The following is a 12,612-nucleotide window of genomic DNA, read 5'->3' as shown; positions in this document are numbered from 1 at the left end:
TCTCCTAAAGATGTCTTTTATAATCCTCACTAACAATGTGTTTCTGGATAAGGACTATGTCCAACTGCCTTAATATAAAGACGTACAAAAGCACATTTATTATTGGAAGCATTTTTCTCCAGTTCAAAGATGAGACATTATCTTCTTAGAAATGAAGATGAATAGATTTGGACACGATACAGCATGCTCTAATGGATGTACGAAAGAACAAAGGTAAAAATCAGACAGTTTTTTTTCCTAATGTGTGTATGTAGCAGTAGGGTGTGTACACATGCATATGAATAGGTTGGAAACAGATGTCAACATCATCGCACTTCTACGCCAGAAGTCCTGAGCACACAATCGGAGGAAAGAGCTGTCTGCTGATGTGGAAAAAGAACACAAATATTACACTGTTCACGAATGGAAATAACATGTGAAAACATTATTTGAAATGTACAAGTAGCTGGAAAACCCCGTCAGTTCAGGAGGAACACCGTGACATGGACGTGCCTTTCCCACTAGGGGCCTCATTAACCTCCAACCCACACACACTTCCCTTGGAACGAGGTCTCCAAAACTGCACAGAATACAATCTGATTAAAGCCTTTATATCATATTACGTATTTCATCCCTTTGATCTCTTTTAGATTCAATCGATTTATTTGTGTAGCGCTTTTAACAATGGACATTGTCTCAAAGCAGCTTTTAGAACATGAGAAATATTGCAAAAAGTACAAAAAGGTTAACATTATACATAGATTTATACAAAGATTCTAAGTTAATATTAGACAGATTTATCCCTAATGAACAAGCCTGAGGTGACTGAGGTGACAGTGATGAGGTAAAACTCCCTTAGATGGAAGAGGAAGAAACCTTGAAAGGAACCAGACTCAAAAGGGAACCTCATCCTCATTTAGGTGACACTGGAGGGTGTGATTATAAACTGTTATAAACACCGGACAGTGTTATTATAAATAATGTCCTTTCTACAGTCATATACACTTCGACAATTGTGTATTGATTAGGAGGTTGTTGTCCTCAAAGACCACTTAGAGTTGTTATTTATAACAAATTATACAAATATATAATTATTATATTTATATATTTATTTTTTTTTACTTTTTCTGATTTTTTTATAAAAGTGCTATACAAATAAAAGTGAATTGAATGAATGTCTTAACTTAACATAACCTTATTATAGACAACTAGAATAAAAAATTATTGAGGTGACCAGATTATGAAGCCCATCCAGGAATTTTTAACCATCATCTGAAAACCAGTGTGGTTTCAGACAAGCTACTTTACTTGGATTGATTATTTAAATTAATAAAGTCATTTTACAAATAGGAAACATGCCGATGCTCAAACTCAAAAACCCAAGCAAGCAATTCCAGATTAAAATTGTATTGGTTACACACACAGCTGTACAATATACAGTGCAATCCATGTCGGTATCAAAAAAATAGAATAAGAATAGAATTAGAATATAGAAAATATTTATATGCTATACACAGCTAGGCAATAGGAAAAATATATAAAAAAAAATAAACAACAATAAGATATGAATACAAACTGCTGGCAGAACAGTAGGACTGTTATGAATAAAGTGTAGCTGTGTGCGATTATGTGCCATTTTCATTTATGCCTGTAGCATAATACTTTGTGCCTCAGATTTTTTTCCCATTTGTAATATCCATAACGAATTATTCATTAACAATGAACAAACTGAAATATTGTACAGATGACATACAAGAGACAAGCTAGCAGTCAAAACGTGGCTTATAAATCAAACTGACGTGCATTCTGTGCTATGTTTGGGTGTGTGGTAATAAACAGAGATAATCCCTGTTATAAAATGTTCTGTGGAAGCTGATTTATGACCTGAAGCAGCTCTCTGTCAAATTCTCTGTGGTTTAAATCTTTCTCCCTGCTGATGCATGCCATATTATTTACTGCATAAGAAATAAAAGCCTGGGTTCTCAACAGGGTGTGTTTGTGTGAGACAGGGTGTGATTTGGACTCATCACAGAGCATCGGTACTTACATGATTCAGAGAATGAACTAGACAGCACAGCATCAAGTGAGTACATGTACACTTAGCAGACAAAGATCACTCACATGTACTGTTTGTTAGTTTGCCCACAGCTGCGTTTATGGGTCACGTAGCGATTAATCATCTTCCGCAGACTCATTTCCTGATTTTATGAGACCAAAACCAGGATCCAAAACCAACTGTAAAAGGTCTTCAAGCACATGACCTCAAACTTAGCTTCCAGTGCTCTGCATGGTATTTATTTTTGTCCAATGTGTTTCTACACAGACATTAAATCCTCTCAGGAGGTTCAGAGAATAAATTTCTCATCACCCCAGCGCTGACTCATAAAGACCTAATCTCCTCTCCCACACCTCTGTCCACAATGGAGATTTTTGCGTAGTAAGGCCAAGAGAAAGCTCAAGAGAAAGGTCCAAAACAAACCGAATAAAACCGGTGAAAGAGCATAACGGCTTTACCGTTTGTGTGTGTTTGTGTGTGTATGAGAGAGTGTGTGAACAGGACGTGCTGTAACACGCTACTGATGTTTGTTTTAATGTCAGATTTGGATTGTTATATACATCAATTTTGCAGTGATTGATTATGGATTGTTACATTTCTAAAGTTGTCCACTATGTGTAATATTCTGAAAAAAAACGTTTTAGTATTTCCTGTAGGTGTTAAGCAATGCTTATCTGAATCTGTGTCTGTTTATTACTCCGAATATCCGTATCACAATGAAACCCAATGTGGGCTTGGTTTAACCCAGAGATTTTATTTTACTCCAACTCAGCTACATCTTTCTAGCTAATAACTTTGTTTGTTTACCTGGCTTTGAGATGTTCAAAAGAATTTATATAGATCGTATTTCTTCAAATATAAGCAAACTATTTAAACCAGTGATCCTTACGTTACCAAGGACGCTGTAAACACATCACTTTCTACGTTCTGTGAAATCGTTTGTTTCATATAGAGAGATATTAGACGTCATGAGATGTCAATATCTCCACCTCCACTTTCAACCAGCTGTCTTATGAACCTTTCTACACTTTAAAGAAACCGAACATGCGCCTCCTACAGTATCTGTATTGGCTGTGTTATTTGTTCTTTACGGTTCAGGTATTCATGCAATTCATGAAATGACACAAAATGTGACATCACAGTTCTATTCTTTTCAACCACACATTAATGGAAAAGTATCTATCCTCTATAAAAATAAGGAATTAGACCAGCTTAAATAACACTGTTCGTGACTGTAAAGCATACACAAAAATAAATAAATAAACAAACAAACAAACAAATAAATAAATAAGTAAACTTTTTAACTTATTGCTACAACAGTTAAGCGTCCTTCTGTACTGCTCTAGATCTGAAAGCCATTTAAGAATTACTTTTAATGATCATTAGCCTTTAGAAATGAAATGACTGAAAGATTTTAGAACTATATACTAAAAATACTTCCAAATTTGGCCCTTGTGAATTATTCTGAGCCTTATTTCACGGTGTTAAAATTGAATTCAATTCAACTTTATTTCTATAGCACTTTTAACAATGTATAGTCTCAAAGCAGATTTACAGACATAGATACAGGATATAAATTATACATTTTAAATTTAGCCCTAATGACCAAGCCAGTGGTGATGGTTGTGAGGTCACATGAGGAAGAAACCTTGAGATCTTCATCCAAAGTGTGATTATAAATCATTTCCCTTCTATAACTGTCTACTATTTGGACAAAAAGTGAAATTATGTAACCAAGAGATTCTTTCTAGTTTTAAAGAAGTCGTCTATTTGTTGAATTTATCAACAGTATCGCTGATGGATCGTTTTTTTTATATTTTTATTATGTTGTCCTCGGATAACGAGTTCACCTTCAAACACACAAACGATGTTACTGTAATAAATTAAGTTCCAGGTGACAGGTGAAGATTTTTGTGCCTCTATTTTAAACCTGCATGCACTGTGATAGGCCACTTTCAGTAAGCACAGCCTTCATGATCCCTGTTAACAGTGTGAGTGTGAACTAAAATAATTTAAGACAAGAGGAGTGAATTCTGGGTAATAAAGCTAGAGTCTAAAAATTAAGTTGAAACGTACTAATTTCAGTGATTTTGCAAGAAAAGACACATGGAAATCTCCATAGCCTATGATGACCTAAGTGTCCTGGTGTGAACTGTTTATTTGTGTGACACACGTCCTGAGAATTTACACTGGCTGCTTTCCAAACTCGCACACAATCTCCATTTCCTCAGCTTGTACTCACAGTGTATGAGCAAACCGTATGGAAGCTTCAGACACTGCTGTGTCATGATGACTTTTTTCACAGTGCTATATTTAAACAGTCGAGCTGAACTACCGATTGAGGTATATTATTATTGCACACTATTAATATAGAATCAGCTGATGAGTTGGATCAGATGTGATGGGAACAGGGAAAAGATTAAATGGTACACAGCAGGAGAAGTTGGTAAGGCTGGTTTAAGTAATGTGACAGTCTTAAAATAAAGATATTAGATATACTATTTACTTTATTTTAATGACGACACAAAGATAAGATATATAATATAAGATATATAGATTATTTACTGTCCAGTGTCACCCAAATGAGGATGAGGTTCACTTCTGAGCCTGGTTTCTTCCTCATATCATCTCAAGGAGTTTTTCCTTGCTACTGTCGCCTCAGGTTTGCTCATTAGAGACAGATGTTATAGATAAACGTTCATTTAATTTGAAACTCTTTCAATTTTTTCTCTTTCTATGCGTCTGTAAAGCTGATTTGAGACACTTTCAATTGTTAAAATCGCTATACAAATAAATTGAATTGCATAATACTTTATTCATCCCACAGCAGGAAAATATGCACAGTTACTGTACAAAGGCAAAGGGATAGCAGCTAAAGAAAAAGATATTTTAAGAGATATTATAGAGAGATGGGATGAAGAAGTATGATAGCTGCATTGTAATTTGAACAGACATGTAACCTGAACATAGCTATATACTGTATGTACAGTATATAGGCTAGTAAAAGGTAGTAGATAGAAAATTAAGTATTTATGTTATAGTTGCTACTCCGTCCAGGGTGTATCCTGCCTTGATGCCCGATGACGCCTGAGATAGGCACAGGCTCCCTGTGACCCGAGGTAGTTTGGATAAGCGGTAGAAAATGAATGAATAAATGAATGTTATAGTTGCTAGCAACAGAATTGGGGAAAAAAAGAAATAAATGGTGTAGGTTTTACACCAAATGTCTTTCCTTATGCAACCCTCCACAATGTATTCATTGGCACTGGGAGTGCACTGTGTTATAGTTCCCTGGATAAGAACTGAACCCCAGGTGCAGTGGTGAGAGCATTGAAGCTACCAGTAAACCTCCATGGATCCTCTCACTGAAATATGTAATTAATTTGATCTGTTATCTTATTAGTGTGAGCTTGTGCTGCTGCAGTAAATACAGAAACATCATAATAATCGGCTAATCTGAACAAATAATACAAATAAATAACCTAATAAGAAGTTAAGTTTGATAGCACGCCCTTTCTCGCTCCACACCCTCTCCTCCATCTCATGGGATGACATGAATATGGGTGAGGTAACTGGTCACAAATGTTGTATTTTTCAGATTTAAACTCAACCCACTGATGTGAGGCCTCTGAGTTACTACATGTAACATACCTGCGTATTTAATATACCAGTTTCCACGCTGTAGTGCTTATATACTCTTTACTGTTACTACGTATAACATTGTTTCACACAATATTCAATGTTAATATTTAAATATTCATTCTCTCACTCACTCACTCATCTTCTACCGCTTATCCGAACTACCTCGGGTCACGGGGAGCCTGTGATTATCTCACTCGTCATCGGGCATCAAGGCAGGATACACCCTGGATGGAGTGCCAACCCATCGCAGAGCACACACACACTCTCATTCACTCACACAATCACACACTACGGACAATTTTCCAGAGATGCCAATCAACCTACCATGCATGTCTTTGGACCGGGGGAGGAAACCGGAGTACCCGGAGGAAACCCCCGAGGCACGGGGAGAACATGCAAACTCCACACACACAAGGTGGAGGCGGGAATCGAACCCCCAACCCTGGAGGTGTGAGGCGAACTAACCACTAAGCCACCGTGCCCCCGAATATTCATTCTTATTTTTTATTTAGATTCAGTTTTAAGGAGGGCTAGGCTGCATTTTCATTTCACTGCAAGTTGTACACTGTGTATAACTGTGTACATGACAGATATAAATCTTGAATCTTTTTGAATTTTTCAGCAGGTAAACCTCCATCCATCCCAATTTTTATGTTACTCGTATTATGGTCTGTTGGTCTGTTCTCTGTGGCATATTTTTAGGAATAAACCCTAAAACCACTTGTAAATCTGGATCTCATACAGGTACTGATATAGTCCAATCTCTAACATGTCACAGAGAAAAACTCTGCTGTAATATATAAGATCATTTTACTGCAGTTCTGAAATGGCTGCTGTCTTGAACTTAACTTTTCTGGCAGGTGCTAAGATCACTCAACACTACTAAATCCCAAAAGCATCTTAATTGGTGCTAATCTTTTAACACTTTACCTTAATGAGTTGGTGTTAACAGACAAGTAACTGTAGTGTGTGGTGCATTATACCGAAAACACATATGGACAGAACACACTGTACTGTATGAATCATTTCCTTTTCTATTATTTTATTTATTATTTCGGTAAAAGCTTTATATAAAGAGAGAGAGAGAGAGAGAGAGAGAGGGAGAGGGAGAGAGAGAGAGAGAGAGAGAGAGAGAGAGAGAGAGAGAGAGAGAGAGAGAGAGAGAGAGAGAGAGAGAGAGAGAGAGAGAGAGAGAGAAGATGAGAACTCCTATCCCAATAGAGGTGTTTTGTGTGATGTGCCAATTTGAAACAAACAATGAATACTATACAGATATTAATAATTTACACAAATGTGTTTTTGCTTGATTCTTTAAATCTCCTCATCTTCTATATTCTATCTCTTATCCACTTGTATATACAATCACATCTGACCTTTCTGATTGACTAAATACCATTCCAACTCCTCCATCGGTCAAACTTTCCCAGGGTAAACATTTAAATGTATTTTTAGCACCGAGAGAGGATGAAAAACCTTAATGTCCAAACATTGAAACCCTGTGTACATCCTGTTTTTTTTATATCTTTGGAAAATCCACACTGTGTCAGGTGTTTCCAAGGATGTTAGTCATAACTATAGACAGAACAAGTCAGGTATGGTAGCTTCTCTGGGCAAATACATTAAAAAGAATTTAAGAATTTGGGAATATTTAAGAATTATTTACATATGGATGCAAAATCCATGATATCCGTAAATTCTGGAATATTAAAGGGGAACTACAAAAAGGTTTCCTAAAAGTTTTGAGGCATCTAATCAGTTTATACTTCTGAAAAACTAACAGTAGCTACTTGTAGTACAAAGCAATATGTTCCCAATAAACTAGATTATTATTAGCATCTACAGGAATTAAATTTTTCTTAATTTGGTAAGCAAATGATTTTAGAGAAACACTGCATTCATTTGATAAGAGGAACTCTGGAGCATCTGGAAATTCCTAAATAGTTTATTACCAGTGCACAGATCCTAACCTGCCTTCTCCATAGCACACTTTCAGAAGTAAACCACAAAAAAACAGCAATTACATAGCAGTGCATGCTCTGCCGATTATCCAAACACACAACCCTTCCACTCCTTGGTTTCCAGGCCAGAGCTTAAATGAGTCACCACCACACCCAAATAAGCCTAAATCCCAAAAGCCCAAGTGGAGCCTGAGCACAGCTGTGCATATGAAGTAACATGTAAATGTATAAGTGCCACTTTTATCTAAATGAACACAATAGCATCTGTACTCATGAAATGACCATAAACACAGCTGCAGAGTTTCAATTTTCCTTGAAATGCATCATGACCAACAAAAGAAATCATGTCTGAGCTCATGTTCTTGCTAATCAGTCCAGATCTGTTATCTTGTTAGCGATCTTTAAGACAAATAAAAAAACCATACAAGGGTGATGAAGATATAAAAAGGTAGGACTCAGACGGACCAAATCCATGTGCGCTGTGAGATAAATGTAGTGGAACTTGTTTTGTTTTCTTTTCTTTTCCACTAAAATGCACATTGTTTAAATTCCCTGGTGGAAAGTCCCAGCTGCATTAGTTAGCTTGCGTTCAGATGTTGTGACATTGATCTGCAGATCTTGATGACTTTCATAAACAATGTGCTATTTGGATCAAATAACATATCATGTAATTTCAAGCCTGGCCATGAGCTTTTATGTTATTCACTAATTCCAAAATGTACAGCTCACAGCTGCAGCTCATTTACACTGGCCATACTTGAAAACAATTTACATGTAAAAGATAAACATAGACAAAAAGGAACCAAAACTATGAAGTGCATGGACATACGTGATCAGCTATTACATTAAAACCATCTGCCTAATATTGTGTAGGTTCCCCTTGTGTAGTCAAAACAGCTCTGACCTGTTAAGGTATTGACTTCTTAAGACCTCTGAAGGTGTGCTGTGGTATCTGGGGTGCTGTGGGGCCACCTTGTCCAGCGTATCCCACACATGTTGGCTCAGACTGAGATCTGAGAATTAGTAACAGGAAGTAAAGTAAAATTCTTAACCATTCCTTTTGCAGTGTGGATGAGTGCAATGTCCTGCTGAAACAATAGTGAATAAAGTTTTTAAGAAGGTGTGTACTTGGTCTGAAACTATACGTAACATCCACATACAGTAAATGCAGGACCCAGCAGAAGGTTGCGCAGAGCATCACACTGCTTCAGCCGGTTTGTCTTCTTCCCATAGTGCATCCTGATGCCAACTCTTCACTAGGTCACTGACATGCATGAAACCGGCCATCCACATATTTCAAAAGAAAGCATGTTTCATCAAACCAGGCCATCTTCTTCTATTGCTCCATGGTCTAGTTTTGATGCGTACAAGAGTTGGCACTCTGACCAGTCTGCAGCTATGCGGTCCGATATCATCCATATCATGCATCTTGAGAACTGGTTGAGGTTCACTGGTTGTCCTAACTTTTTGGTAGGTACGAACCACTGCATACATGGAACACCTTAAAAGACCTACTGTTCTGGAGGTGCTCTGACCCAGTTGTGTAGTCATTACAATTTGGCCCTTATCAAAGTTACTCAAATCCTTACACGACCATTTTTCCTGCTTCCTGCACCTCAGCTTTGAGAACTGACTGTTCACTTGGTGCCCAATATTTCCTACCTCTTGCCAGGTGCCACTGTAATGAGATAATTCATTTTTATTTCAGCTGTCAGTGGTTTTAATGTTATAGGTGGTAGGTGTATATGGGTGTGTATTGATCAGCCAGTCATTATGTTAAAATGAGTTAAAATAGGCTTGTCCAAATATACTGTATATAAAAAGATATACTGGTCCATATACTGAGTTCCTTTTGCCCTGGCATTCCTGTACTGGGAAATATAAAACCCTATACAGTGGTTTTCTAATCCATCCCAAATGTTTTTAAGAGTTTTCATTGCAATAGAATTTTGGCCCAGACACAGTTTCCCTCTTTGTCCTGCATTCTTCTGCATTTCATCATGCTTCCCTATCTATAGTTCTATAGGTTCATATAGTTTCACAGAGACAGCTAGTAATATCACTAGGAACCCAAGATGAATGATCCTGAGGACAGACACAGATAAACTCGATTAGGGATGGGAATACTGAATGTAAAATTCTGAAGAAGAATGCATGCAAAATATCCTCGAATTATCTAAGGCAACACTCTGAGGAATGTCTGGTTCCTTGGCAACAACCACTGTTCCTCCCAAACAAGTGGCTTCTTTCATAACAGTCCCGACACAGGGTGCATCTGTGATGTGATACGAATACATTTAAAAGTTTTTTTTTGTTACATTAACTTTCTCTGAGGATCTCACACACACACAGAATTATACAGACAATGTGTTTGGCTGAGGAAGTAATTGCACATAAACCTTTGGTCAATCAAAGTCTAAACAAATGTCATTTTAGCATTTTCATTGGCATAGGTTATGTTTTAAGTTAACTATTAGCCAACCAGGCCTGATCAAGAGCTAGAGGACAGGAAAGTACAGGGTGGCAAGTCCAAAATATCACTTGGATATCCCTTAGTTATAAGGATTTGAACCCTCACTTTCCTCAATTTATGTGTATGCTTCACTTATTTTCAAAAAACCATGGCCTTTCCCTCTATTAAGTAACCACTTCCCTACAGATTTTGATGCCCAGATGAGGAAACAGTGTTAGCATTTGTTGGCAGAATGGGTTTATCCCTTTTCCCTGTCTGAAGCACCCTTGAGAAAGCAACACCCTGTACTTTTTGAAAAGAATGGATCTGTCTGGGTCCAAAATCATAAACCCTAACCACTTCCATGGTTGCACGCAATCACATCTTAACCCCTTCAATCACCTCCCCCAACCCTCCCCCAAAGCCTTCCATTGCAAAGCCACTTTGTGGAGCCGCCAGAGTTTTCTCATTCTCTCCCGGGTGGCACTGACTCATGCATGAGTCATGTAGAGAAGTGTTAGGGAATTTTTCTAGTACCTTAATGAGTTCTGGAGACCCGCTAGCCATTCACACCTTCATCCAGCATGACAATCAAGCAGATGCATCTGGAGAGACAGAAGTGACACTGTCCATATGGACGAAAGCACTTCCCTTTATGTAGATGCCAGAGGTTATACAGTGTTACATTACAGGGGGAGGAAAGGACAGATGTTCATTTTTTTTTCCCCCTAAAAAAATCCCCCTGTAAAATTAACAACTTTGGGAGTGCACTTTTACTGGAGTTTTGAAGAATTTCTCTTATGCATAGGAGTTAATCATTTCAGCAAAGGTCTTTTGGCAAATGGTTTTATGGGTTATTTTACAGAGAGCTGGCTGCTGTTCAGTTCTGTGAGATACTAGAAGTGTTTCCAAATACAAGGTCAAAACCCTTGTATTTTTCCTTCTAACATAAAAAAAAATGTTGCAGCCTAACAGTTTCCTGGGGACCAGTGTCCTGTTATTGCTCCTGAGCTAGGATTACTGCTTGTGTGGAGTTTATGTGCATTTTTTAATCCTGTGTCCAAGGGGATTTCCTATGGGTTCCCTGGTTTCTTTCCCCCTACCAAGAACATGCCAGAAGGTGGCCTGGCTGCACTCCATTTAATAAATGAATCAACCTTAATTTAGGTAAATGAAAACAAGTTTATGAGGATAGAGCAATAACTGAAGATACATTATTGGATGCATGAAAAGAACATATCTAAAATGGATCTAAAACCCTTACGCATCCTATGGATTTACCTGTCAGGGAACCCCTTAAAAAATTTTGGTCCTCCAAAAAGTGTCTGCTCTGTTGTTAGGAAATTATGAGTTTGAATGTAGGTGATTCCATAAGACATCACTAGTTAGGAGTCCAGATCAGATCTAGACCTGCTGTTTGGGTGGGAAAGATGCCATCATGCTCCTACTTGATTAGAGTGACACTAACTAGGTGTTGCTATCAGTGAACTCCTGTAGGTATATAAAAAACAGCAGTTAGCATGTTGCCCCATGCATGATAGCCTGTCCTGTGATGCAGTGGAATGATGGCACATGACTCCGAGGAAGCCATGGGGGAAAATCAACACAGAATGCTACAACAGAGTGATTCTTTGCAAACAAGGGTTCCAACTACTGTAGAACATTTGGAAAATATTCCAAATAAAAAAAAGAATTCCCTAGTCAACAAATATTTCTAGTCTAGTTTAGTCTGGGGATGTGGTAGCCTAGTGGTTAAGGTTTTGGGCTACCAATCGGAAGGTTGTGAGTTCAGTTCCCATGTCCACCAGGCTGCCACTGATCAAATGATCAGTCACATAAAATGAGATAAAAATGTAAGTCGCTCTGGATGAGGGTGTCTGCTAAACGCTGTAAATGTAGTCTCTTAAACAATTTAGCAGATTTGCAAGAATTATCAGAATTTCATTGAAGTTGATTTCTGTAATAAATCAAAAATGATCTGACTATTTGAGCTACTCCTTTACATTAACTTCTAAACCAATCTTAAATGTATACAAATGTATGAAATACACATGTATATTATAATATAAAATACATGTAATTAAATTTTTAAAAAAACAATGTTTTCTATTTCATCAGTAACTTCAAAATGCTTTCTGTGCACTGAACCAGGAATTGCTAGAGTCCAGGGCACTACAGTGAAATAGGGAGGAAAAGACCAGAAATTTTTTGGCCCATCTTCTGTCAAATTCTTAGACCATGGGAACGTACTCATTCAAATTAATCTAGGATCTAATTTCCATTCAAGTCATCTTGGTCAGGCCTATTAAACCAATAACCTAGAGGTCAGATTCAGTATGTATCAGTTTCTAAATGGAATGCCTAATGCTTTCCATTCATTAGTACTAATAATATCTTTTGTTTTACAGAGGAACAAGTCTATCTAGGCAAACACTGAGTCTAAATCATTACCATGTTTAATATCAGAGGTCAAGGCACAATGAGACTTAGTCAACATGGGAAAATCCAAAATTTGTTCATTCATA

The sequence above is a fragment of the Tachysurus vachellii genome, chromosome 24, assembly GCF_030014155.1.
Source record: "Tachysurus vachellii isolate PV-2020 chromosome 24, HZAU_Pvac_v1, whole genome shotgun sequence".
Taxonomy (NCBI): Eukaryota; Metazoa; Chordata; class Actinopteri; order Siluriformes; family Bagridae; genus Tachysurus; species Tachysurus vachellii.
The sequence above is the reverse complement of the archived record's forward strand: the minus strand, read 5'-3'. Positions refer to the sequence as shown.